Source organism: Lynx rufus, unplaced genomic scaffold (genome assembly GCF_022079265.1).
Source record: "Lynx rufus isolate CCGP_SWC_20201006 ecotype Redwood Valley unplaced genomic scaffold, mLynRuf1.p SCAF_3, whole genome shotgun sequence".
Lineage (NCBI taxonomy): Eukaryota > Metazoa > Chordata > Mammalia > Carnivora > Felidae > Lynx > Lynx rufus.
Genome location: NW_025814845.1, coordinates 15,706,076 through 15,732,053, shown reverse-complemented (window position 1 = coordinate 15,732,053; position 25,978 = coordinate 15,706,076).

Below are 25,978 nucleotides of genomic sequence, written 5' to 3'. Positions count from 1 at the left end.
TTATATATATTATAATTATATATATAAGGTATATATAATTTAAAGTATATATGTATATATAGACACAATTTACATAGAAAATTATATTTGTAAAATCTTACACACTATACTATATTTTTATTATATATATTCTGCATTATTCAAAGTTCTGTATACTAAAACAATAACCTTGGGAGCAGTTTCCTAGCCTGTCACATTTTCGAATCCAAGATCAAAAGCCTCGTTCACCAGATTATGGGGAGAATGATGTAATCCGCAGTTCCTGTTGGGATTTCTAGCTCTCCGCCTGCCTCTTTCCTCCCTGTCTCACTCAGCTCCAACCCACACAGGTTTTCTTTGCTCTTCTTTAAACAGGTCACTCTCATTCTTAAGGCCTGATCATCTGCTCTTGTCATAGGTCTTTGAAATTTTACTTAAATTACTCTGTGAGCTCCTTAAATTGTAAGCTCGAATGCACACCATCGCATGGCCTTCCCTGATTGCTTCCGCGTATGGTAGCTCGTCTTCTTAGTCACTCTTTAATTCTTACCTGTTTTATTCTTCTTCATGGTGCTTATTTATATGTGAAGTTCCATTGCCTGTTTATTATCTTATCTACTCTCTCTTTTGCTGAGATATAAGCCTCCCAAGGAGAAAGATGTTATCTTCCTCACTTTGATAACCCCTGGTTTATGACAATGTATTAGATGCTTAATAAATATTTGTTGAATGAACAAATCAAATGACCTAATATACGTAAAATGTTTGTCACATAATAGTTGTATAATGGGCAGTATCTCATTTTATTATTTATTATACAGCAGTGGACTCTTGTTGTAGTAACACTTAAAACACGTATAAAACATACTGGATTCTTTCCCCAAAGTCTAGATCCTTGACGTTTGGCTAATAGAGACTTAAGTAATATGATTTCATTGGCTGAAGAGCAAGTGTTGGGTGTTGTTTTTCTCTAGCTTAGGCCTTTTTGCACTTGACAAGAGGTCGTAGCATTTTTAAATGTCCCTTCCCTATCATTAGTCATGCTGATTTCTTGGGTTCTGGGTATGGTCATGTGTCCAATTACATCTGGGATGTTTGTTTTCCAGATGCCAGCAGAAACTGCACCTCTGCATTTGCTTTTCACAATGGGATATCCAGCCTGTAACACTGTCTCACTTGGTGGTTATCATTTCAACAGTCAGTAGGTAACAGAACTCTGAGCTAAAATGGAAGATATTCAGGCTGGTTTGACTTCCCCATTCTTTAAATGGAAAGGTCCTGACATCACTGACTTTCTTTAAGATTTTGCAGAGTAATAGTCTAAGATTGAGGTTGAGAATTGCCTGTCCTATGGAAAGTTTAGAAAAGTGTGCAATTTGGGAAAGTTTCTGACCAAACTTGACATTTTCCTGAATTGCTAAGGCTCTGGTACTCAGGACCAGGGAGAGACATGGAATTTGGCCTCTGTGGTCATAGCCCTTTTGACAGACATAATGACAGGGTCTAATCACCAAGGGCAGTGCGTTTAAAATGCCAAGGAACAGAGTAAGGGCCAAAAGACTGAGAAAGGAACTAACATTCCCCAGGCATATACTGTGTGTACATGGCACAGTGCTGGGAGCTAGGTCAGGGGCACTTAAGTAGCCCTTAAGCACTTAAGAAGCACTTATTGCTTTAGAGCCATAAATGCTTGGCAGTTCTAACAATGCTATTTTAGGAATATTCTACCGGTTTAACTCTTAAGCTGTGCTATGGTCTCGATGTTTGTGTTCCCACCAAGTTCATACACTGAAATTTAATCCTTCAGGTGATGGTATTAAAAGGTGGGGACCTTTGGGCAATGATTAGGTCAGGAGGGCAGAATCCTCATGAATGGCCTTAGTAACCTCATAGAAGCAGCTGAGAAAGCTCCCTCATGGGGTTATATTGGGAAGAGAGCTGCCAATGAGGAGGCAGGCCCTCATGGGCCACCAGCACCGTGATCTTGGATTTTCCAGCCTCCAGAAGTGTGGGAGATAAATGTTTGTTGTTTATAAGCCAACCCAGTTTTAGGTACTTCTGGTACAGCAGTCCAGATGGACTAAGACAAGCCCTCCTTCTTGACTTGGTCAGGTGCAGTGGGTCCCAAACTTTAGACATTCAGATATTACCTTTACTACTATGGTCACATTTGAGTATCACTTGTACTGTTATTTATGTATTTTTTTAAATCAACTGACTTTAACTTTTTAATCAATTTGTTGTAAAAAAAATATTATATTAGTCATATAAAGTCACTATCAATAAAAATTCTTGTATCACCTAAAATTACATCATATGTCACCAGTGAACCTGAGTTCCTGCCGCACTCTGAGAAAGGCTGGAATCCCTGACATCAGCTCCAGACTATTTGAATGACAGATTTGGGCTTTCATTTCTTGTTTGGCTTTATTGTGATGTTGGGTCACCCAGTTGGTGTGAGCCCTAAATTATCTCTGTCTCCTTCTATCTGCCTTCTATCGGCGATTGCAAGAGCAAAGCCCTAGGGGTTCCATTTTCCTCTCCTCTTTCTTGAGGACTGACTTTTCCAACCAAAGCTAGGCATCCCGGGTGAGTCTCTAGAAAAACCTAGGCATCTCTAGGTTTTCCACCTGGCACGTGGAAGCTACAAAGGAAAAAAAGAAGACACCAAATCATTTCTAAATGGCCACCATGAGCCAAATACAGTTGCAGATGCTCTATCAACCCAAAGCCGTTCAATACTTTCAAGCCATTTGTTGTTATACCCAGAAGGTACTACAGAGAGTGTAGGGAATTAGCAAAGGTAACACATGGGTAAAGCTGAGATGCAAACCAAGTTACATCTGACAATAAAGTGTATGCTTCTTTCAGTAAAAATCCTGAAGAAGAGAGTCCATCGGCATTTCAAAGATATGATATGCAGAGCTGATAATCTCTCTTAAACTGACAAAAACTCAATCATTTTTGTGATTCAAATAGCTACAAAATATATGTGTTTTTGATTCAAGTTGCACTTAAGGTATAAAAAGGCTGTTTCAAAGAGCCATTTAATGCTCAAGAGCCTTTTAAATAGGATCAGGTGACTCAAGGTGGCTAACTGAGAAGATCTATTTCTTGTTTCAGTCTTAAATGTGCTGAAATGATATCCAATTCATAATGCTACTATTGATATGCCCAGAGGGTAGAATCCTGTGACTACTTAATCTCATGTTCCCTCAGAGCAGAGGACTGCATAATCTTTCATTGTGTGAGGGCACCATAATTCATTTAAGCATTTCTCTTTCTTTGGATAGTTAGGTTGATTTTATTTCTTGGCTTATATGAATAACCGTGTTATTATTAGTTTTAAAGTCCAATTTGAGATCTAAAGATGTTCCATTTTTAAATGGATTTCTTTTATAGTTTATGAGTAAAGGTGAGTATGTGTATTAGACATTAATTTCCTTTTTGTGGAAATTTTTAGCATATGCACTTTATGCATCTCTATTTGTATGGTTGCCTTTCCTTCATCGACTTGCAATCTCCATGAAGACAGGGACCTTGTTTGTGCCATTTAGTGTTGGATTCCCAGATTCTAGAAGAGTACCAGGCACAAAAATGGTGAGATTAAATAAAAAGTTTCCCTACGTTTTACCTAGAAATTATGCCGATGATGTTAATAAGAACTACCCATAGAATAAAAAAGTGACACAAGCTAGCACAAAATTTTAATATCAGGGGTATTTTTCCTGGTCGGGCAGATCATCCTGAGTTCAGGCTACATGATTTCTAGTTATTTCTAGTTATTTCTAGTTATTTCTAGTAGGCCTTACTTAGCAGATATGGGTCTGAATGTCTACTTTCTTGTTGTAAACTTTCAACTAATCTATGTTCCACATGCCCCCTTTGGGCCTTTGAGTTTTGAATAACAAAACTCTCTAGAGAAATGGAGAATGAGCAAGTGAACTAAATATTTACTTAAAAGTAAGGAAAGGCCGAATTGCAAAGAATTTATGAGTTGTGAAGGAGAGACATTTTCATAATGAGAAATTGTTATATAGGTCAACCTTTTACCAAAACAAAACAAAACAAAACAAAACAAAAACAAACAAAAAACAAAAAAAGGGAAAAAACATATAAATATTTGCATTGTGATGGAATTTTGCTAAACTTTTCAAGTTTGAAACATTTACCACATAATGCAAATAAAATTCTTTTTTTATTTAATTTTTAAAAAATGTTTATTTATTTTTGAGAGAGAGAAAGAGACAGAATGTGAGCCGGGGAGGGGCACAAAGAGAGGGAGACACAGAGTCTGAAACAGGGGTCAGGTTCTGAGCTGTCAGCACAGAGCCCAACGCGGGGCTCGAACTCATGAACCGTGAGATCGTGACCTGCGCTGAAGTCAGAAGCTTAACCAACTGAGCCGCCCAGGCACTCCAACTCAATTAAAATTCTTAGAACACAGGCATGTACTCTTACCTACCCACACCATCTACATATACAATAGGTCAAGAAACTGTGTTTTACAGTCAGAGAGAAAACTGTTAGTCATGACAGGCCTCTCTTGCAGCTCTTACTGTGGGCCGACCACCATGCTCAACATTTAATATTTAGCAGCTGAGTTAATTCTCTGGGATAGTTATTCTTATCCCACTTGACAGATGTGAAAACTGAGACACAGAAAAGTTAAATCACCCGCTTGAAGACAGAAAGCTCCTAAGTCTGAAGCAGGATTTCAACCCAGACTCAGTCTGAATCTTTGACCAGTAAACATAATTCCACAAATTAAGTATTCTACTCTGACATGTATTTTCCCCTCTTTGAAAGAGGAGTTTATAAATTTCAGTGTTGACTATGTCCCGGGCACCAATCTAAGTGACTTGTTACACATACTAACTCATTTAGACTTCAAAGCAACCTTGAAAGGGACAGTATTATTATTGTTTCCATTTTGCAAATGGGAAACTAAGACAAGCTGAGGTCAAGTAACTTGATCTAAGTTACATGTTTGCAAAGGGTGAATCCAGACTTTCACCAAGACACAAATGGACTGAAACGGGCCCCTATTTTTGTATCCTCTATTTTTTCTCCTCTTCCTTCTATTCTTTTCCTCCTCTCCTCTCCATATCTCCCATCTCTTCCTCCTTAATGAAAAGATTCTACCCGTAAAATGTCATCCAACCTTTTGCTTTTGAGTTTGCAATGCATTTTCAGTTGAAATGCTAATCAGGCACCCACCATCCCCACTTATCTTTCGCTTGTTTTTAAAGCACAATTCATAATTCTTATCTGATACAAGTTGTTACCTAAGTAGGGGATGGAATGGTGCTCATTAACATCCAGTTCCCCTCTCCTCCCTAGGCATGGAATTCTCTACTTTCCAGTCCTCCTGAGAATTAGCTGGGATCATGTGACCAGTTCTGGCCAATAGATTGTGAACAAAAGTAACACCCGTTGGTTTCAAGCTTGGCCGTAAAAAGGCCCCACATTTGAAAGGCAGAGCAGCGACATCAAAGTAGAGTGGTCACTGAGGCCCTATGTGGAGGACAACTACAATAGGGAAAGGTTGAGAGCTGTAACATTTCCCACTTCTTATTTATTTGCATGAGAAAGAAATAAAATGCTGTATTCATTTCTTTAGAAGTATTTATTTACTTTGAGAGGGAGAGAAAGAGAGAGACGGGGTTGTGGGGGGGAGGGTCAGGGAGAGAGGGAAAGAGAGAATCCCAAGCAGGCTTGGCACTGTGAGAGCAGAGCCTGATGTGGGGCTTGAATTCCGGAATCATGAGATCATGACCTGAGCCAAAGTAGGACGCTTAACCAACTGAGTCACTTAGGTACCTAAAATGCTGTATTTAAAAAATTAAGACTTGAAGCCTTGTTTGTTGTTTGTTTTTTTGTTTTTTGCAATTTAGCCTCATCTATCCTGATTAACACTATAGCCAGAACTTCGAAATAATTTAATAAGGCTTGTATAGTTTCTATTACAAATTTGATTAAGGACAATATAAGAAAAGGAAGTAATAAGCTCCCTTCACTTATGAATGCAGATTTAAAAGTCAGATATATATAAAATTATATATTATGTTATATACAAGTAAATTCAATAAGTTTTATAAAGTATATTATGATCCCTAAGTTAACTTTGTCCCTGGAAACAAGATTGGCTTCACATCGGAAAGCCTCCCGATGTGATAATATACCGCATTAACATAGTAGAAAAATCAAATGCTTATCTGAATACATAAAGGAAAATATTTCATAGATTTAGCCTGTATTCATAGTTTAAAAATTCTTATTACACTTAAAGTTTAAGAGATCTTCTCCTCTTAGTGTTACTTGTGGGAACCAGGCTCTGAGACAGACATCTTCATGTAGAAAGTTTATTGAGGACTGCTCCCGTGGACAGTCCTGGGGTTTGGGGAGAGTGAAGGAAGCACCAGTGGACGAGAGAAAGTCCACTGTTATGAAATTGTAACCCCAGGCCTCGCCTACTCATGCGAGGCACATGCCAGCCTGCATAGCCGCTCAGAGTGGAGCTCATTTGAAACAAGAAGGCTGTAATTTTATACAACTAAATCCCTGGGGAAGGGCCAGGACCCTGTGCAAGGAGGGTCACTGCAGCCAAGGTCAAGCATTGGAGGGACTTGGACGAGAGATATTGAGCAGCTGCCCGCTGAGAAAATGGCAGCTTCAGGAGAGGATCTGGCCGGGGCACCGTAATATTCACTACCTTTGGCAAACATACAAAACAGAGAAATTTAAATGCATTCTCTGTAAGGTAAAAAAGCCCACCTATTGAGGTTTTTAAAAACACAGTACAGGGGCGCCTGGGTGGCGCAGTCGGTTAAGCGTCCGACTTCAGCCAGGTCACGATCTCGCGGTCCGTGAGTTCGAGCCCCGCGTCGGGCTCTGGGCTGATGGCTCAGAGCCTGGAGCCTGTTTCCGATTCTGTGTCTCCCTCTCTCTCTGCCCCTCCCCCGTTCATGCTCTGTCTCTCTCTGTCCCAAAAATAAATAAACGTTGAAACAAAAAAAAAAAAACAAAAAAAAAACAACAACACAGTACAGGGGCGCCTGAGTGGCTCAGTCGGTTAAGTGTCCGACTGTGACTTAGGTCGTGATCTCACAGTTCGTGAGTTCCAGTCCCTTGTCGGGTTCTGTGCTGACAGCTCAGAGCCTGGAGCTTGCTTCAAATTCTGTGTCGCCCTCTCTCTCTGACCCTCCCCTGCTTGCACTCTGTTTCTCCCTTAAAAGTAAATAAACTTGAAAAACATAGTACAAAAAGACCTGGGAAAAGCCCTTAGAAAAGAGAAGGAAATAACAGGTTTAGGGATTGAAAGGGAAGATCTAAGGCTATCAGTATTTGTAGAAGATATGATCACCTACCTAAAAGAAATAACAAGAGTAGCAAACAGCTATATCAAATGAGAAAATTAAATCAACTTATATGTAAGATCAACTTGAAGTAATCTAAACATCAACTTGCAGTAAAGTAATAAATTAAATGCAATTACATATCAACAGAAACTATTCTGGATCTGGGAAGTAAAGAATTCACAAGACTACAGTGGAGATTGTATTACACCAGGGGGATGATGTAATGTTATAAATTCCCCACAAATTACATCATAATCATACATATTAAATACTCAGTAAGGGGGTGGCTGGGTGCCTCAGTCAATTAAGTGGCTGACTTTGGCTCTGGTCATGATCTTGCAATTCATGAGTTTGAGCCCCGTGTCTGACTCTGTGCACTGACAGTGCAGAACCTGCTTGGGATCCCCTCCCTCTCCCTCCCCTCAAATATAAGTAAATAGATTAAAAATAATACTCAGTAAGTGTGCTCTCAAAGTTACATGAAAAAAGAAAAAGAAAAAAGAAACTGAAACAGAAGACTATGTATCTAACTACATCTTGACTATGTGCTACATTTTAATCATAAAGAAAAATTTCTGGGGTGCCTGGATGGTTCCGTCACTTCAGCTTCCGACTTTGGCTCAGGTCATGATCTCATGATTCAAGCCCGTATCAGGTTCTGTGCGGACAGCTCAGAGCCTGGGGCCTGATTGGATTCTGTGTCTCCCTCTCTCCTGCCCCCTCCCCAGCTCCCGCTCTCTCTCTCTAAGAAATAAACAAATAAACTTATTTTTAAAAAGTGGGGGGCAGGGGAAGGAAAAAATGTCTTAAGTCATTCACATAGAAAAACCACGTCTGCTTTCTAGGATAAAAACTTCATAGGAGTCTCAGACTTCTAGGAAAACTATACAAAAGTCAACAAAATCCTAACATTGTCATATCAAGCAAGATATGCTGAAGCCCAAAGGAGGAGAGAAATGCAGGACAAAAAACAAAAACAAAAACAAAAACGAAACAAAACAAAAAACTTGAAAAAAGAGAACATAGAATCCATAAGCTATCCTTAGAAAGAAAAAATCTAAAAGCCAACTAAGAGGTGTATTACAATAAAAAGCCCCCCAAATGGGACAAGTATTCATAAAATCATTAAATCTATTTAAATGTAGAAATAAAACAGGGAGAATTACACAGCATAATACAAACGCCAGAAAATTTGAAACAAAGTATGTGCATCGAAAGGTAATTAAGGGAGGGATAAAGTGTTAGGAAAGGTGTGAATCTATTTCATGTTTGATAGCAAGGAATCACTCAACGTTGTCTACATTGAACATGTATTTAAATTTATCCTGCTGCAGCTTCTTAACATTTTCAATATTTCTTTCCTTAAACCCAGAGGAATTTGAAGGATTCAATATCTCATAATTTAAAAACCAAATAAAAAAACTTTTAAGTAAAACACATTCATTCTTTTAGATTGACTACATTTTCTTTAATAATCTTTATATTCAAGTAAAATTAAATTAACTCCTTTTAAATTGAATACTAGCATATTAGCATATCTCAATTTGTATGTGTCTATCTACTTCTACTATGTTTGGCTAAATAGATTAAAAATATGAGTTCTTGGATGCATAAAGAGACCTCACCAGATATTGATTTCTGGCAAGGAAGTTTATTTGAGGTGATCTGTTGTTTTATTCTTTATGCTTTTATTAATAATGTGCAGATATATTAGTAAAATAATAAAAAGATTATGCTTAAGGAGATAAGTAAATATAATCAAATGGAAAACTATAAGAAATTAGGAAATTTTATTACAAAACTAAGAGACTGGTTACAAAATTAAATATAAATTCAACAAATGATTTACATAACAAATAGTAGCCAACTAGAAAACATAATGAAGAAAAATTGCGTTTTCAAGAATGGCAAAAATCATAAAGACTCTGAAACAAATGTAACAATATATGCTAAATTTCTATGAAGAAACCCAAAAACTCTACCAAAGGGCCATAAAAGATGATTTCAATAAATACAGTGGCATGTTATTCTTGGGTAGGATGGATTAATATTGTAAGGATGTCATTTTTTTCTAAATTGATTAATACATCCAAAGCAATGTCAGCTGAAATTTTAAGAGCCCATTAAAACAAAATTGAGAATCTACATGCCAACTTAAATACATGCTGAATTTTAGTATATGATTTAAATGACATTTTATATCAGTGGGGAAAATAAGAATTAATTAAAATTTTCATAGGAAAAAACTAAGCATCTAAAACATTGGATTTGTAAGTAATTCTTTATGAAAGAATACATTCTGGACAAATCAAATATTTAAATAAAAAAGATAAAATATTGAGAGGAAAACATGGGTGATTTCCTTTATCATCTTGGAGCATTCATGACATTTCTAACCATGACATGAAACCTAAAAGACATAAAAAAGAAGATGACAAATTTGAATCCATAATATTCTAAAAATTTTGGTGCGTCAAAGCAAAACTGAACAAAACAAAACACCCAGGGCTGATAAAGCTGTGAGGAAATGGATATCCTTATGCATTTTGGAGAGGAGCTTAAATTGGTAACAATTTTAGGAGGCGAGTCTGCCAAGATTTTAAATGTTCATTCTCCGCTTAGTTCATTCAAGCAATGTTTATTGAAGATCGAATTTGTACCTGGCACTGTGTAGTTTCTGTCAAAAATAAGTGAACCCAACAAATATGGTCCCTGTTTTCTTGGACAAAATGTTTTCTTAAGGAATGAGGCACATCTCTTTCAAGATGGCGACAAAGAGTAAGCCTTAGAATCCCTCACTTGCATGACTCCTTTCCAAGGCCTTAGGTATTTTTACGCTTAAATTTAAATTTTATTTCTAGGTATTTTTACACTTAAATTTAAATTTTATTTCTTAAAAATGGCATTTTTAGCGCCCCCCCCAAACCTGATTCTGCCTGCTGAGAATAGAATCAAACTAACTCATAAAAATATACACATAAAGATTTTTCCTCATTATAGTGATATTTGTGGCTGAAAAAGAAAGTATGGTCTAAATATAATATTAATAAAAGTATCAAAGAGTTCCCACCATGTGCTCAGCACTTTTCTAAGCTTTGGACACTTATCAACCACTTACTATCTCTAAAGTGATCTGAGACGAGTATTAGTCATTCCCATTATTCAGAAGAGAAAACTAAGCCACAGACAGGTTAAAACCTAATCTAAGTGCTCATTCATAGGTGATGCATTAAATGAATGATGGCAAAGCCACACAAGATCATTTGATGGCATCAACGTGATAAAATAGAATCTGTTAATTGACACAGAAATATGTCCAGTGTATTGCTAAGTAAGAAAAGTAACTATCAACGTAGCATTGGTTTTATGATTCATTTATATAAAATATTTTCTATTTTGATCTCTCCATTTCTTTCTAAATATTTACTATGGTCCGATCCATAGCCAATCTATTTTTAGTGGTTCCCATTTGCCTAGAGATAGATGCTTGAAAGGGAGTGATGACAGTTTCTTTCTGGATCAGTGAAATTTGGGGTGATTTAATCTTTTTCTTATTTATAATATAATGCATTCCTTAAATTTTTAACTGTGCGTGTATTTTACCCATTGAAAAAAATATGTTGTTTTTGAATAGAAAATACATAGCACAGATATGGAATAAAGATATATTACAAAGCATCATGTATGTTTTGTATGTTCATATGATCTAATTACTGTTCGTGTATGGTCTGCAATAATGTACAGCATAGAGTTAGTAGCATTTATGCAATAGAGTTATAGGCAGCTTTAAAAAATATTTTCTGGCTTATCTGCATTTTTTGATTTTTCCTGAATATGCATATAATACTTATATAATAAGCAGTCACATTGAGCTAAAAATGCATTAAAAACAAAATGTCTCATAGTATGTAATCACTCTTGATCTGTAAACTCCTTCAACAGATATGTTTCTTCAACTGTAGCTTTAGTAATTGTTTCTGTTGTTTGTGCTTCTAAGAAACAAGTATCCCCACCTCTGACCTGCCTGTCTGGTCTTCATCCTCATCACCAGTGTCTGCGTCTTTGATTTTTTTCTTCTTCATTCTGCATTTCTTCTGCAGATTCTAGAGTTCAAACTCATCATCACTAATTCTATAGTGTTAATTCTGCTTTTTATTGCTTTCAATTCAGATTTCTATTCTATTATTGCATTTTTAATCTCCTTATAATCTTTCTTTATCATGTCAAACTCCTGTTTTTATTTCCACCTGCCTCTCAGCCAACTCCCTTCTTATCTCAACTTATTTTAATATAATCTCATTTTTCATCTCTTTATTCAAAGGCTGTAGTTTTCATTTCTATTAAGATTACAAAGCAGACAATTTCTGCAATTTCTGTTTCCTTTAGTGGCTTTTTAAACTGTTCTTTTTCTGCATCTTGATTGCTCTTTCCTTCTTTTAATGTGCACAATATTTTCACTGGAACCATTTATTTTTTCTGTTTTTGGTGTCATCATCTTTAAACGACAGGGTATCCACCGGTGGTTGATGGAGAACCCTGTCATGCCCTTCAACTCAGCCCTAGCTTGCTGTTAAAATCCTCTGCTCAGATCTTAAGTAAACAGGTTGGTTGCTATTCATGTCTCAATGCCACATTTTGTCATCTAGCAGCCGTGATGTTGGTCTTAGGGGGGTGTCCTTATTCTTAAGGTACCGTTGAGTTACTGAGAGAAGGCAGGATACTGCAGTAATGAGGATATCAGCTATCTACAGTTAAACAGTGCATTCAAATTGTGGGTCTACCAATTATTAGAAAAGCACCTTGACCCCTTTAAGGCCTATTTTACTCTGTGAAATGGACACTATAAGAAATTGAGGCAGCAACGTGTTAAATAAATCTGCCCAAGGTCGCAGAGCTTGTAAGATGTAGAGCTGGGATTAGAATCTAGGCAACCATGTTTCCAGTGAGTGCTTTGTATTTAGCATCTGATAAATATTTGCTATTATTATTATGAGGAGTTGCGTTTATTTATGGATGATCAAAAGTAGCGAATTCTTCTTCCCTTTCCTGAAACAATACAGGCAAAAGAGTGTTCCACTCGTACTTTTTTAAACTCTTCCTATGGTATTCTAAGAGGAAAATTTGCCGTAGGTTAACTCCTCTGCCTCAGAATGTGTAGAATTCCTGAAAATTGCAATTCTTGAAAATATTTAGGAGTTCAGATTGGGGGATCTGGGCTGGAATGTGTGTGTGCGTGTGATTCTTTTCATCTGCTATATACATACGTGTATGCATACACCCGCACATATACATCTCACATGCACAACTACTTTAGAATTCATGGTCTGTGTTCTGTTCGGTCGAGCCGTGGCCATATGATCTATATGGTTGGTGGTTATCACAGAGTCTGCTTTCCTGAGCCAAGGCACAGGCAACTATATTGAGGTGTCGCTGCCTCGTCCTTCACGTTGGCAGTTTTGATCTCCTGCAAGTGACGAGGTATGTGTTAATGTCACCTGACAATTGTGTTTCTCTTTTCCACTCCATGAATATTATAATTAGAGGAAATTCCTCTAAGATTTTGGCAGTAGATTAGTTGTCAATCTTAGTTTCTTGGTTTATTATGCACCCTCATCTTTTTCTGTGTTTCCTAGATATTTGGTGATGAAAATCACAAAGTCTGAGATGGAGAATGCTCTTCTATCACTTTCTTAAGCTGCTCTCGCCTCAATTCCACCCCTGTTTTTCCATGCACGCACACACACACTCATGCACAGTTGGAGACTTTGACCGAATATTCATGCTAGAGGTAATTTAACAACAAAGAGAGTAATGTTAGCATTATATGAGAGAAAACAAGATTCATTTCCTTGAGAATGCATTCTCTGTGCCCCTTACTCTGTGATGGCGGTAGGGTCTAAATCAGTGTAGATGGATTTGTGAGTTGGAGGGCTCAGCAAAGTCTCCTTACTTGCCAAAACTGTCAGCAAAGAAGTAGGATATGAAGCCATTTAGAGAATGACAGAGGTAAAATTGGGCATGAACTGTTAGAGACCTGGCAAAAGTTTGCAAAAGCTACTGTTTGAAACTGAGAAGAGCCAATTTTTCATTAGGATAATGATCTGTCCAGTGTGGTGTAACAAAGACAAAAATGACAGTGGCCTAAACAAGGAAGAAGTTTATATCCTCTTCAGGGAACATTCTTAGTATAAGCTACATAGCTTTATTTAGTGGCCCCATAGTCTTAAGGAACCACCTTCTTTCTGTTTGGTTGCTCTGGGTTTTGCCCTCGCCTACATCATCCATGATCACTTCTCACTATGTCTGCATTTCAGGTAAGCGGTGGGAGGATGAAAGACAGAAGGAGAGTTCATCCGCTGACTGTACCATCACTCATGGAAGTTGAGCACATGACTTCCACTCATATTCTATTCTAGAAAGCTCAATTTGGCCACACCCAGCTACAAGGGAAGCTGGGACCTGTAGCCTTCAGCTGGGAAGCACCATGCACAGTGAAAATTTAGTGGTGCCCTTATAAAGTAGGAAGACAAGAGTGGAAATTGGAGGGCACAACATTCTATGCCGTGGTCACCAGGGGCTATGTATTTTGGAAGTCTTCTTCATTCCTTTCGCCTTTACTTCCAGTGTTTTCATGATTTTCCCCAAACTCGTAGTAGCTTTTCCTGCCATGTGAGGCAGGGAAATTCATATCTACCTTGGCTCCCAATTTATACTATACTTTCAGGTGGTCAACTGACATCTGCTTGGATATTTCCAGAGTAAGAACTTAGGACTTCAGTTTTTTGAATTTTGACAGTTCTAATCTTTAGAATTTTATTTTCTCAATTAACTTGATGATGTTGTTATAAATAAATATATGGCAAAGTCCATTGCAGTCGTTCTTTCTTTTTTCCTGCTAACAAATTCCAAGTTGTTCAGGTTGTACGTGAGGACCCTTTGCTTGCATGGATTTTAGACTCTTACTCCAGAATGCATCATGATTGATGTAATTCAGTCATCATAATATCATTCCTCTTGGCCAGTCAAGTTGCTTAGTTTTCTATAACCAGACAAGAGGATAAACCATGGAAATGGTGACTGGAGACTTTCCTTCCACAAACAAACAAACAAACAATTATACTGTCAATATTGGTTAAAGAAATATAGACTTCTTTGAAAATTATGAAGAAAGCAGGCAAAATCAGCTGTCTTAGACTGGTTGGAATCTATACATACACATTGATGCAATTAGCAATTCAATTGACTGTAGTAGTTAGACTTGGAACTTGGAACTCAGCTAGAAACTGAGACTATGTGAGGATAGGACACACTAACCTATATGCACTGAAGAGAGTGATGCTGGACCTAGGACCATGGTGGTCCTGGAGAAAGTAGAGAGGGTTAAGAGGTCCAGGCAGTTAATGCAGACACAACATGAATAATACAGGTAGGGGAATAAGGGTATACTGAGCAGAGACTCAGGCAGTAGCAGGTAGACAAGCTATGATGGCCAAAAGGCTTAAGTCACCAGGTTTGTGAAATTCAAAAGTGGGATTCTAGCCTGCAGGAGTCCTTATTTGGCCTGTAAACAAATACATATAGCAAGAGCAGCCAATGAAGCTGAGGGAGCAAATATACTGGATAAAACCTAAGGGAGGAATTTGGATACAGAACTATTCAGGGACATGGTTTTTAGAATTCAAGAGCTAAGAAAGATCATGTATTTCATCTAGGGTTACAAAGGCAGAAGTTTTTGAGATCTACTTTTCTATTTGGGAAATACTGGTGTTGAAGCATCCTTTTCTGACACTTCCTTACTTTTCACCTCCCTCTCCCCGCCCCATCTCCTCCTGTGCCACTCATCTCCTGATCTTTCACTTCATGTCTTTGTTGTGCCTTTGTCGCTGCTCTTCCAGGTTCAAAGCTGCCCCGTGACTCTCCGCACATCCTAAACACGTTGCTTCTGATATCCTTTAGCTCGTTGTACTTTTTTTCTTTGTTTTTGTTTGTTTGTTTGTTTGTTAGCGCCCTGAAATTTAATCCCCAGCCTGGACATGGTTGTGTGCAGGTGACGCCTTTTCCTGGCTTGTGTCAGTCCCAGTGGGAGTGGGATTTGATAACGGGTCAGGAAGATTGTTGTTATCAAGTGTTGCTGTCCAAGCTTTGTCACTTTTCCCAGACTGGGGATAGTATATAAGGAATTAGTTTCAGAAATAGGGAAGACATCATATTGAAAGAGTGAGGCTCCCTGCTTGAGTGATGGAAAATAGTCAGGCAAAAACCAGTTGCTAACCAGTATTAGAATAAGTGGCTTTCTGGGGCGCCTGGGTGGCTCAGTCGGTTGAGCATTTGACTTCGGCTCAGGTCATAATCTCACGGTCTGTCAGTTAGAGCCCCACATCGGGCTTTGTGCTGACAGCTCAGAGCCTGTAGCCCGCTTTGGATTCTGTGTCTCCCTCTCTCTCTGCCCCTCCCCTGCTCATGCTCTGTCTCTCTCTCTGTCAAAAATAAATAAACATTAAAAAAATTAGGGGCGCCTGGGTGGCGCAGTCGGTTAAGCGTCCGACTTCAGCCAGGTCACGATCTCACGGTCCGGGAGTTCGAGCCCCGCGTCAGGCTCTGGGCTGATGGCTCAGAGCCTGGAGCCTGTTTCCGATTCTGTGTCTCCCTCTCTGTCTCCCCCTCCCCTGTTCATGCTCTGTCTCTCTCTGTCCCAAAAATAAATACACGTTGAAAAAAAAATTTAAAAAAAATTTAAAAAAAAAGAATAAGTGGCCTTCTAAGGACCCTGGTGACGTGCTGGAGAGTAGCGGTCGCTTTGTTGGGGTTCCTACCCTTGGTTGGGCATTTTTAACAATAGAGGCGGTGGAATGTTTTCTTTCCCTGATTATATTAGTTGAGACAATACCAGAGGCCTGATATTTCACTTGGCATCCAGTCATATCATCCTGTCTTGTTCTACTTGTCAAACAAGTTTGAAACTGTCACCAGCATCCTGACCAATTCACCCTGCCTTGTATTTTTTGGCCCCAGACATCTGGAGAGTTGAGGCTCTGCCATCAGATCTCCAATTTTCATTCCCTCTAAGTCCCAGCAATGCATGTCCCCGGTTGAAAGGAAAAGATATTGGATATATGATCATCCCATCTCTGAACTCGCAATTCTCAGTCACATTTCATTTTCTCCTTCAAAACTGATTAGGTGCTCTGCTAGAGATGGCCTTTGTGCTCTGACCTGAACTTTTTACTATGTTATCTGGTTAACTCCCTTATACTTTCTCGTGTCCCCTTTGACATCAATAAGTTATTCCTGTTCTCTCCCCTAGTATCCTCAACTGCTATTTTATTCTTTCTATCTCATCCTCTGTCCCTCCTTTGTATGCACTTCCATGCTCTAAACTCCTTATATGTCCTATATGGCAATTTTTCCCCAGTGATGTCAGGAGAGAGACAGATAAGCTATTGCAAGCCTTCTTTCCAAGATTCATAATTACATTTCAACAACAAAAATTATTGATTGCTAAGCACTCTCCCAGGTCCTGGTGATAAAGTGATCAAAGAGACAATTCCTGACACCAGAGGGGTTCACGGTTCTATGCAAAAACCAGAAAGACACATGAACAGATAATTATAATACAGTGGGGTAAGTATTATAAGAGAGATGTGCATAAAAACCTATAAGAATATTAATGATGGGGCAATATATGCTGTCTGTAGAGTAAGAAAATGCTATAGATTAAATCCAACAATTAAATGCCTTTTTCCATATATATATATGGAATATATATATATATTCAAGGAACTTAATGAAAATTATAGAATGCTAGAGATAAGTATTCCTTGTTCTATCTCTGAGAAAATAGACCTTGAGAGGCTGAATGGCTTGTCCCAAATCACTGAGCATGTTTTGACAATGCTGGGATCTTATATATTATTAGTCAGGAAAATTAACTCTAGCTGCTACAATAGAAAAAGCCTCACAATCTCTGTGGCTGGATACAATAAAAGGGTGTCCCTCTTCCTTCATTCAACCTAAGGTGGGCTAGGTGGTCTTCGTCCAACCTGTGAGAATGACACTTGCAGCAGGTGGCCTCCAAAATTGTTCCAGCAAGGGAAGTGAAAAGGAAAGACATACTGGCACTTAATTGCCTTGCCCTTGAGGTCATACATGTCACTTTTTTCACAGTTCATTGGCAGACATAAGCCTTATTGCCCCCATACGACAAATGGGTTAAAAATGTATGAAACACATTGTGTCCAAACTATCTTTGTCACACCTGACTGCCCTTGGGAATCCTGCTTCTACTGTCAATGGGGGATCTTCATTGTATCCTGGTGGTGGCGGTAGGGCACAAAGTATATGTTGAAGAGAGATGGGTGGGCGGACGGATGGATGGATGGATGGATCACTTCTACATCTGTGATGATGGTTATTCTAGCTTATCTTCTTAGCTAGGCTGGTGTTTATTTTCTACCCTATTTTTCTTATGAGTTGACCCTCATGTTCTTCAGGTGAAGGGCATGACCACCCTTTTACTCCACAGAATTCAAGAGAATTTTGATAGTGCAGCATGGGATGTTATTGTGTTAATCATTTTGTGATGAGTACTGCAGAATAAAATGCCCAGCATAGTAAATAATAGCATTAGAGCTGTCTTTGAAAGAAAAGGTCAATATTATACCTTGTTGCTGATAGGAGAGATTAATATACTCTAGCTATTATTAATAATAGTAATTAGACTATATTGCTTTAGCTGATCCTTAGGTCCCATTTATAGGAACAGCCTAATGTTCTTCCTGAGCATGACTTGGCATATTTTAGCACGTCATTGCAAGCATTGAAAATCGGTGCCAGGATCTTATCATTTTATTAGCTTTTTGGCGCTTGGATTTTGTATTTGTATTGGACTTGCTTTTCCACCACTGAAACAGTTAGCAGGGATTTTTTATATGAAAAACAGAAGACCTTTTCTTAATAACATTTCCTATTGGGGGGCATAACTATAGATCTCCATATATTTTGCACCATTTAGCACAGCCACTGTTGCAAATTAAGAGGACAGGCATCCTTGTCAGGACAATTAACACTTGCAGCAGAAAATTCTTCTTAGCCGTGGGGGAAAAATAAAACTTTAAATTGAGGTTGTCATACGGGGAAACCTTTTAGGGACTGGGAGCAGAGACGGGGGAGGGAAAAATGGAACCCTGTGTGTTTGTTGACCGGATCATCGACCTCTTCTCTGTTACAATTTCTCCATCAAGATCAAGATCTTTGAGTACTGTCCAAAGGGTCTGCAGAGATATAAAAATGTGCCAGAATGAATGATCCTTGTTTAAAGGCTAAACACATAGAGGGTAATTTTAGCGGTTCCCTCATTCCGGTAAATCCCCCTTCATGTTCTTTCTCTGCCATCAGTTTTCACTAATAACTCCAATTTTTGATTAAGGCACTAGAGGCCTCTATTAAAATGAGCCAGTGTTACCTAGCAGGTGTAAACCATTTACTCTTTATCATTAATGTCTTACTGTGAATAATTAAAGTGAGGTTTCTTCCGTCAGCTAAGCCTTAAGAAATAATAGTGGTAATGTTTAAAAACTTAAAATTTACAGCATGCTAGAGCTTACAATGCCAACTGAGTTATTCACCCATTTATTCCTTAAAATAATCATGTGAGATAAAATAGGTGGGGACAGGGTGGGGGTATTTTCTTTTAACTGACGAAGAGCTTGAGATGAATCAATTGCCTGTTCGAGGGCATGCTCAAGGACTGAATTATAGAATTAGTAAGTAAGGAGGAAGTGGGGGCAGCATGTGGGAGGACCAGTTCTTACTGGACCAGTAGGGAGCACACACGGAGTTGCTCAGCTATGTGTGAGGGTTTGGAGGTCTTGAGAGGCTTTAGGTTTGAAAGGGAGACTACTAACCATAGTTGCATTAGCGACCTTTTCCTGGGTGTCTATTACCAGCTAAGAGCAAACTAGACTCTTCTATAAACTGTATCGTTTCTCCTCTCTATAATCGTACGAGGTGCATTATATTCCATATTTACAGATGAAGAAATAGGGGTTGGGAAAAATTAAAAAATTGTTCAAGGTTACTCAAGTGAAAGTGGCAAAACATTTTCCTCTCCCCAAGCCCCACATTCCTTCACAGCCACACGCTACTGTGCAAGAAAGCAAACAAAGAAAAGGTCATGGCAGGGACTTGAAAACAAATTTCCCTTTCTTCACATCTGTCTCAGGCTTGGCTTCTCTGCCCTTCACCTTTCCATTAACTCTCTAATCCTGCAAAGAACAGAAATTGGATCACACCCTGACCAAAAGGGAGGGTTTAAAAATGTCTACCTGGATACTCTTTCAGTTTTCAAAGTTTGTCATTCGCCCTTCAGATTCATTATGTGGAACGTTTCATGTTTATTTCGGTAGCTTTTCTATTGTTGTTGAGATAATGAGTTTTTTTTTTTCGTTTTTGTTTTTTTGAGCAAGACACTTTTTTTCTCCCTTATTGAACAATATGGTGGCCATGTGTTTCCCTCCTATGTCAAAACTTACCCTCAATTACTTTCAGGTGCAATAAAACCTGTCAAAAGTTTCTGACCAGATTTTTTTTCCCAAGGGAGAAGTCATTAAGGGCAAAGAGTGACTGAAACAATGGAAAGCAGGCAACTAAACTTTTCTTTAGTATTTGCGGCCACAATTGCTACAAACTAAAATTACTCTCTCTTTGATTGAGAGGTGACCACCTTAATAGTGTATATTAGTAAAATATGATTGTCTAAGAAGAAGCAAGTCATGATGTGTTGATGCATTTAATTGACAAGATAGAGCAAGAATTAGAGGGCATTTTTTGAGTTTTTATCTCAAGGTTGAGCAACCTTGGATGGGCTGCTTAATTTCTCCATTGCTCAGTCTCCTCATCTGTAAAATGGGGGCGATGACACTTACCTAGCTCGCAGAGGCATTGTCAGAATTAATTAACTTAAGAGAAGTCCTCTGAGATCTCTGGATGACTGGCGCCATGCAATTGCAAATGATTAGTATCCTTATTATTCTGACACTTGCCCATAAGGCCCATCGATCAAGTATGGTTCTAGCTGAACGGGGCAGAGCGATGGATCCTGCGACTGCATTCAATGGCAGTTTGCCCTGAAGATAAAGTCTGTCGCACACAATGTCTCCCTAGAGCAAGCTTAAGCTGGTAGCAGTATTGATGTAGGTGCTCTGTCTGCCAGGATGCACAGAGGCAGTTTAACTAGAGCTAATTATGGCCAGCAATAGCGCCAGAGCCAAGAACTCACCGCTGATTATGATGGGATGCTCAAAGAAACTATTTCTGAACCGGATACTCAGACAGGATTTTCTGCACTGTGGGTATGGGTAGTATGGTGAAGGACGTCAGGGCACCTCAAATTTCAGAGGAAGGAGGCTTGTAATACTTTTCTAGAAAGGAAGAGAAGCAGAGGGAATTGTTATCCTTGCAAATTGCCCATTGTGATGTTCATAACTTATTTATCTTGGCCATTTCTTTTTATTGTTGCACAAATTTATGTTTGCTCTTAGAGTAGGGATGAAGGGATGGGCAGAATTGGCAAGCAGGCCAGGGGAGATGGAACTCCCAATCTCGCAGGAGCTTTTAATCTCAGAGAGCAAGGCAGACGTGTGCAAACAATGTACAGAGAGTAGAGGAAGTAGAACTTTGAGGAAGCTTCAAGCCAATACTGACTGTAGGTGCTTTGATGTGGTGTGGTTGATGTTATTAGTCAGAACATCATAAGCTACCAAACTGTATAAAGTGCCAGTGAAAATATTCTCATTTCCAAGATTACTGCCTTAGTGCAAATTATTATCATTTCTCCACTGGATTACTTTGATAACTTTTGGCCGGTGTCCCCTATGTCAACCTTTGTCCTCGAGGTCTATTCAACACAAACCTGATCACTCAGAGCAACCCATTCTTCTGTTTAAATATTTTAAGACTTCTTTCCCCATTGTACTTAGAATCAGATTCAAACTACCACTGCTGCTTCTTATGGCTCTGTATCATTTTTTATTCCCTGTTTCTAAGCTAATCTTATTACAAAATCTAGCTGTTGTCTAAGCTCTATCCATGCCAGTTTCCTTTCAGCACCCTGAAAGTCAGATTTGTGTGTGTGTGTGTGTGTGTGTGTGTGTGCCCCAGGGCCTTTGCATGTACCTTCTTGCCTGGAATGTTCTTCTTAGGTGACTTCCACTGGGCTAGACCCCAATACTCAAAACATTTCATTTGACATATTCCAAGGCTCTATCTAAACCATCATCTTTCCCTCCCTTGCCCAAATCCTGTGTATTGTTGTTCCCCTTCCTGGTATTTATTAAAATCTATAATTATTCACTCATTCACTCAAACATTCATTCACTCTTTCATTTATTTCTTCATTAGTCTGTCCCCTACAGAAGATGGGCGCTCAGGAGAAAGAACTTGCCCTTACCCCTTATTAACCAGTAGCCAGGACAAACATAAGATTTCTAAATGTTGAATAATAACTACATGCTACATGCTACATAACTACAAGAATAATAACATGCTATTAAGCACTTATAGCATGTCAGGCCTTATGCTATACACTTGAAATACAAATCTCACTTTTCCATCAAACAACTTTGAGAGGTTGGTGTCACTGAACTGCAGTCAATACAATTAAATTGAGGTTTAGGAACACTGACACTTGTGATAGACCACAGCTTGGATTTCGGGAACACTGGATTCAAACACAAGGCTCCTTGGCTCCAAAGTCAAGGTTGGTCCCATCGTTTCCTGATTCGGAGGCTGGATGAGGGGTCCAAATGAAGGGGTCAGTGATACATCCTATCTCAGTGGCACTGAACACGGAGTGGCTTGAAAGGCATTTTTGGGAAATTGAATTTCAGAGACAGCCCTGAATTGTTAAGTACCTTTGTTAAGTACTAAAAACTTGGTGATGACTTTCCAGAAGAGAATGAGAAAAAACCTTGAAGAGAATAAGCCAAAACAATTTTTTCCTGTCCTTTTTAGGAAATCTTCCCATTTATTTTCCAACCGTTTCTTACCTGAAGGCATCTCAATCTTTGGCTTCTGATTACTGCTTCCTGGAGGGAAGTTTAGGGAGTGTGAAAATTATTTCACTTTAAGTTCACTCCAATTCACTAAAGAATTGTGTACATTTGAGAATCTAAATAAATGAACAAATAGCAAAAACCTATCGGACTAAAGGGTAAAAACGCTGTGGTTTTCTTTCTCCAATTTTGACATTTAACATGTGATATTTTGTTTGTGGGTTGGAGCGCTCTCAGAACTAATACAAATAAACAGGTTCGCTTTTAAAAATGAGACAAACATTCAAACAGAAGTGTGGTTCTTTCTTTGCCAAAATTAAAAACAAGCCATTTATGCATATACGGATGGATTTTGTACAATGGTAGGAGTCCTTTTTCAGAAAGGTAGTTTTGTGTGTGTGTGTTTTGCTTGTTTGTTTTCAGGATTCTTTTGCTGACAGGTTTCCAGTTGCCTGTGATGATAGTAAAAAATGTTAAAATAAAGATATGCATGCATTTAAGTCATCAAATCTCAACCAGAGCAATCAAAACAACCACAAAGACACATGAAGATGAAATTTCAAATATTGTGACACAGCTGTGGACTGCTAGGCAACAAACAACCAAACTCAAATCAGAAGTGTACGTTCAAATCGAATAATATGTCTGTGTTCCAGAGACTAGGATATGTACCAAGAGCATAGACGAGAACACAAGTTGCTTTTGACTGGTAGGACTACTGGTGATGACAGGGGAAGCAATCGATACATCCATCATTTTATTTATTTATTTATTTATTTATTTATTTATTTATTTATTTTTAAAAGTGTTTTAATGTTTTATTTATTTTTCAGAGAGAGAGAGAGAGAGACAGAGTATGAGCTGGGAAGGGGCAGAGAGAGGGAGGGAGACAGAATCCACAAAGCAGGCCCCAGGCTCTGAGCTGTCAGCACAGAGCCCAATGTGGGGCTCGAACCCGTGAACCACGAGATCATGACCTGAGCCGAAGTCAGACGCCCAACTGACTGAGCCACCCAGGCACCCCAATGCATCCATCATTTTAAAGTGGTCAGTGTTGGGATAGATGTAGTCACAGGGCTGTACGAGAAGATGGGAGGTAGAGCCCCAAATCCAGCATAGCAGAATCATGACAGACTTCCTGGAGGAGGTGACACCTAGACTGAATAAAGAAACGCTTTAAATATCAAGAGCATAGCAGTGCACAGGAGTACCTGAAACTTCCTTTTCCTTGTCAGTTCATTCCTTTCTGTTGTAACCAGCCTTCTCCTCAGGCAGAGAACATTACCACTATGCCCAGTTTCCAGATGCATTATTTCTCTAGACAGGAAAGGATTTTTCTCTTTCCAGCAACCATTTGAAAAATCCAAGTGAACGATTCTGATTTTCTTTGGTTGAATTTCTTTTTTTTTTTAATTTTTTAACGTTTATTTATTATTAAGAGACAGAGCGTGAACAGGGGAGGGGCCGAGAAAGAGGGAGACACAGAATCGAAGCAGGCTCCAGCCTGCAAGCTGTCAGCACAGAGCCTGACGTGGGGCTCGAACTCACAAACCGCAATATCATGACCTGAGCCGAAGTCGGATGCTAAAATGAGCCACCCAGGCGCCCCTGGTTGAATTTCTTTTTTAATTGTTAGTCTAATCCCTTTGGCCAAAGAAGTGGTGTTCTCTGAGTGATCTAGCTTTGACTCATCCCATGTACCTGGAATATTACTAGCTATTTAAGATGACAGCTTCCATTTAAAACCTATGACTGAATATGCCAAGAAAGGCCTTAAAAAAGAATAAAGAAGCATTTACCAGATGTTAAAAACCAAAATTCAACTGAGTCCATTTTAAAGATCTTATGGGCTTTATTCAACAATTCGTGAATGGAGTAGTAGCTCATCAGGGAAATAGAAAGGGGATCTGAAAAGTTGTACAAAATGAAAGACTTTTATAGGAGAATGAGATGGGACAAGAAAGTTACTAGCAAAGAGTGGATTGTATGCTGCAAAGTCACTTTCCTTTGGAGGATGGTTAGGATCTGTCAGACAGATTAGCTCACTAAAGCTGACCAGGTAATTCCAGATGAACTGGTTTAAGATTCTACTCTTAGGAGAGGTTGGAACTGTAATTAATTAGGTATGAAGTCTCTATTTGGTGACCTGGGTTTAGCGCAAGTGACTCCATTTTGGGCCTCTTGTCTCTTTATTTATTGACACAAATGAAGCATAAAGGATTGTTGACCCAATGAAATAGTTGATATTCTAGGGACTCTATTCCAGTCTACCAGTGGCTAAAGTAATTAAGGCACTTGGATACATTTTAGGTTTGCCTACTGAGAGACTGACAGGGAAGGAAGAAACAAACATTTGCTAAGTTATTTTCTGTGCTAACCCTTTTCTATGTGTTTTATTTTTCCCATCTCATAAAAATTCTGACTACAATCTTCAAAGATAAGTATTCATTTACGTATAGGAACAGAGAGGTTAAATAACTCTTAGAAGATCACATGGATTAAGAAGTCACAGAGATTTAATTTGTTTTTAATTAGCAATTCCATATTCCCTCTACTACACCATGTGGGCTCTTTGGAAAACAATATTTGTAGCATAATGTATAATCTTCCAAATGGCCAGAGGTGTGCAAATAGGAGCACTGTTTTGTTTTCTTTTTTTGCTGACTTTATGATAAGATGGTCTTTTTTCTTCTGATTTTAATGTGCTGGGTCAGGAGAAAATATATAATGAGTGTTCTGGATTTTCTGTCTTTTGAGCTGATTCTGTAAGATGTGTCACATGTCTCTTCCTTAGAGAGAGTAATTAATGGAGTGTATTGTTATTTCCATATGATGTCGTCTCTGGAAGAATTTCTCTTTGGGCACACAGTGTGGGGGTGGGGGAGGAGGAGGGACATTTGTAAATTTTTGCATTCGTATTGAGCATTATCCCAAGAGGATGGCACAAAAAAACATCAATAATTAAATAGAAAAAAAACCTCTTCATCTTTATAGACAGATCTTCATATTAAGCTTGGGTGCCAATTCCTTTGGAAAGGTCACAATCACTGGCTCTCCAGTTGTGGCAGAATATGGGGCAGGGGTGATGACCCAGCAAAGACAATGCTTGGGTCATTCTGCGTGGAAACCAATAACTGCTCCCAAGTTTGGCTCAGTGCTCATTTCATTATATCTGCACAAGTTTCCCTGGGATTTTTTTTTCCTCTGTCAGGTAAACATTAGGCTTAGTTACAGAGGCGAAAGAGATGTATAAATGGGGGGTGGGGGAAGGAGGTATATCTCATTTTATTACTCTTTTGTGTAATAGTAGTAAAAGTTTTGTAGGGAGTATTGTATACAGTAAAACAATCATTTGTCAAAGGGTAAACTTACTGAACACCAATGCTCTGTTTTTAAAAGATCCCGTGTGCGTCATGAACTACACAGTGTTCATAAAAAGTTGTACTCCAGGGTTAGATATTCTTGCTTCCTCAATTACTAGACTTTTCTGAAGTCTCTCAAGGAAGAGGATTAAACATTTATTGTCAGGAAGCGCCAGGTTGCACTCTGTCCCATGCTTTGACACATTCATTAGCCCAGACTCTAAAT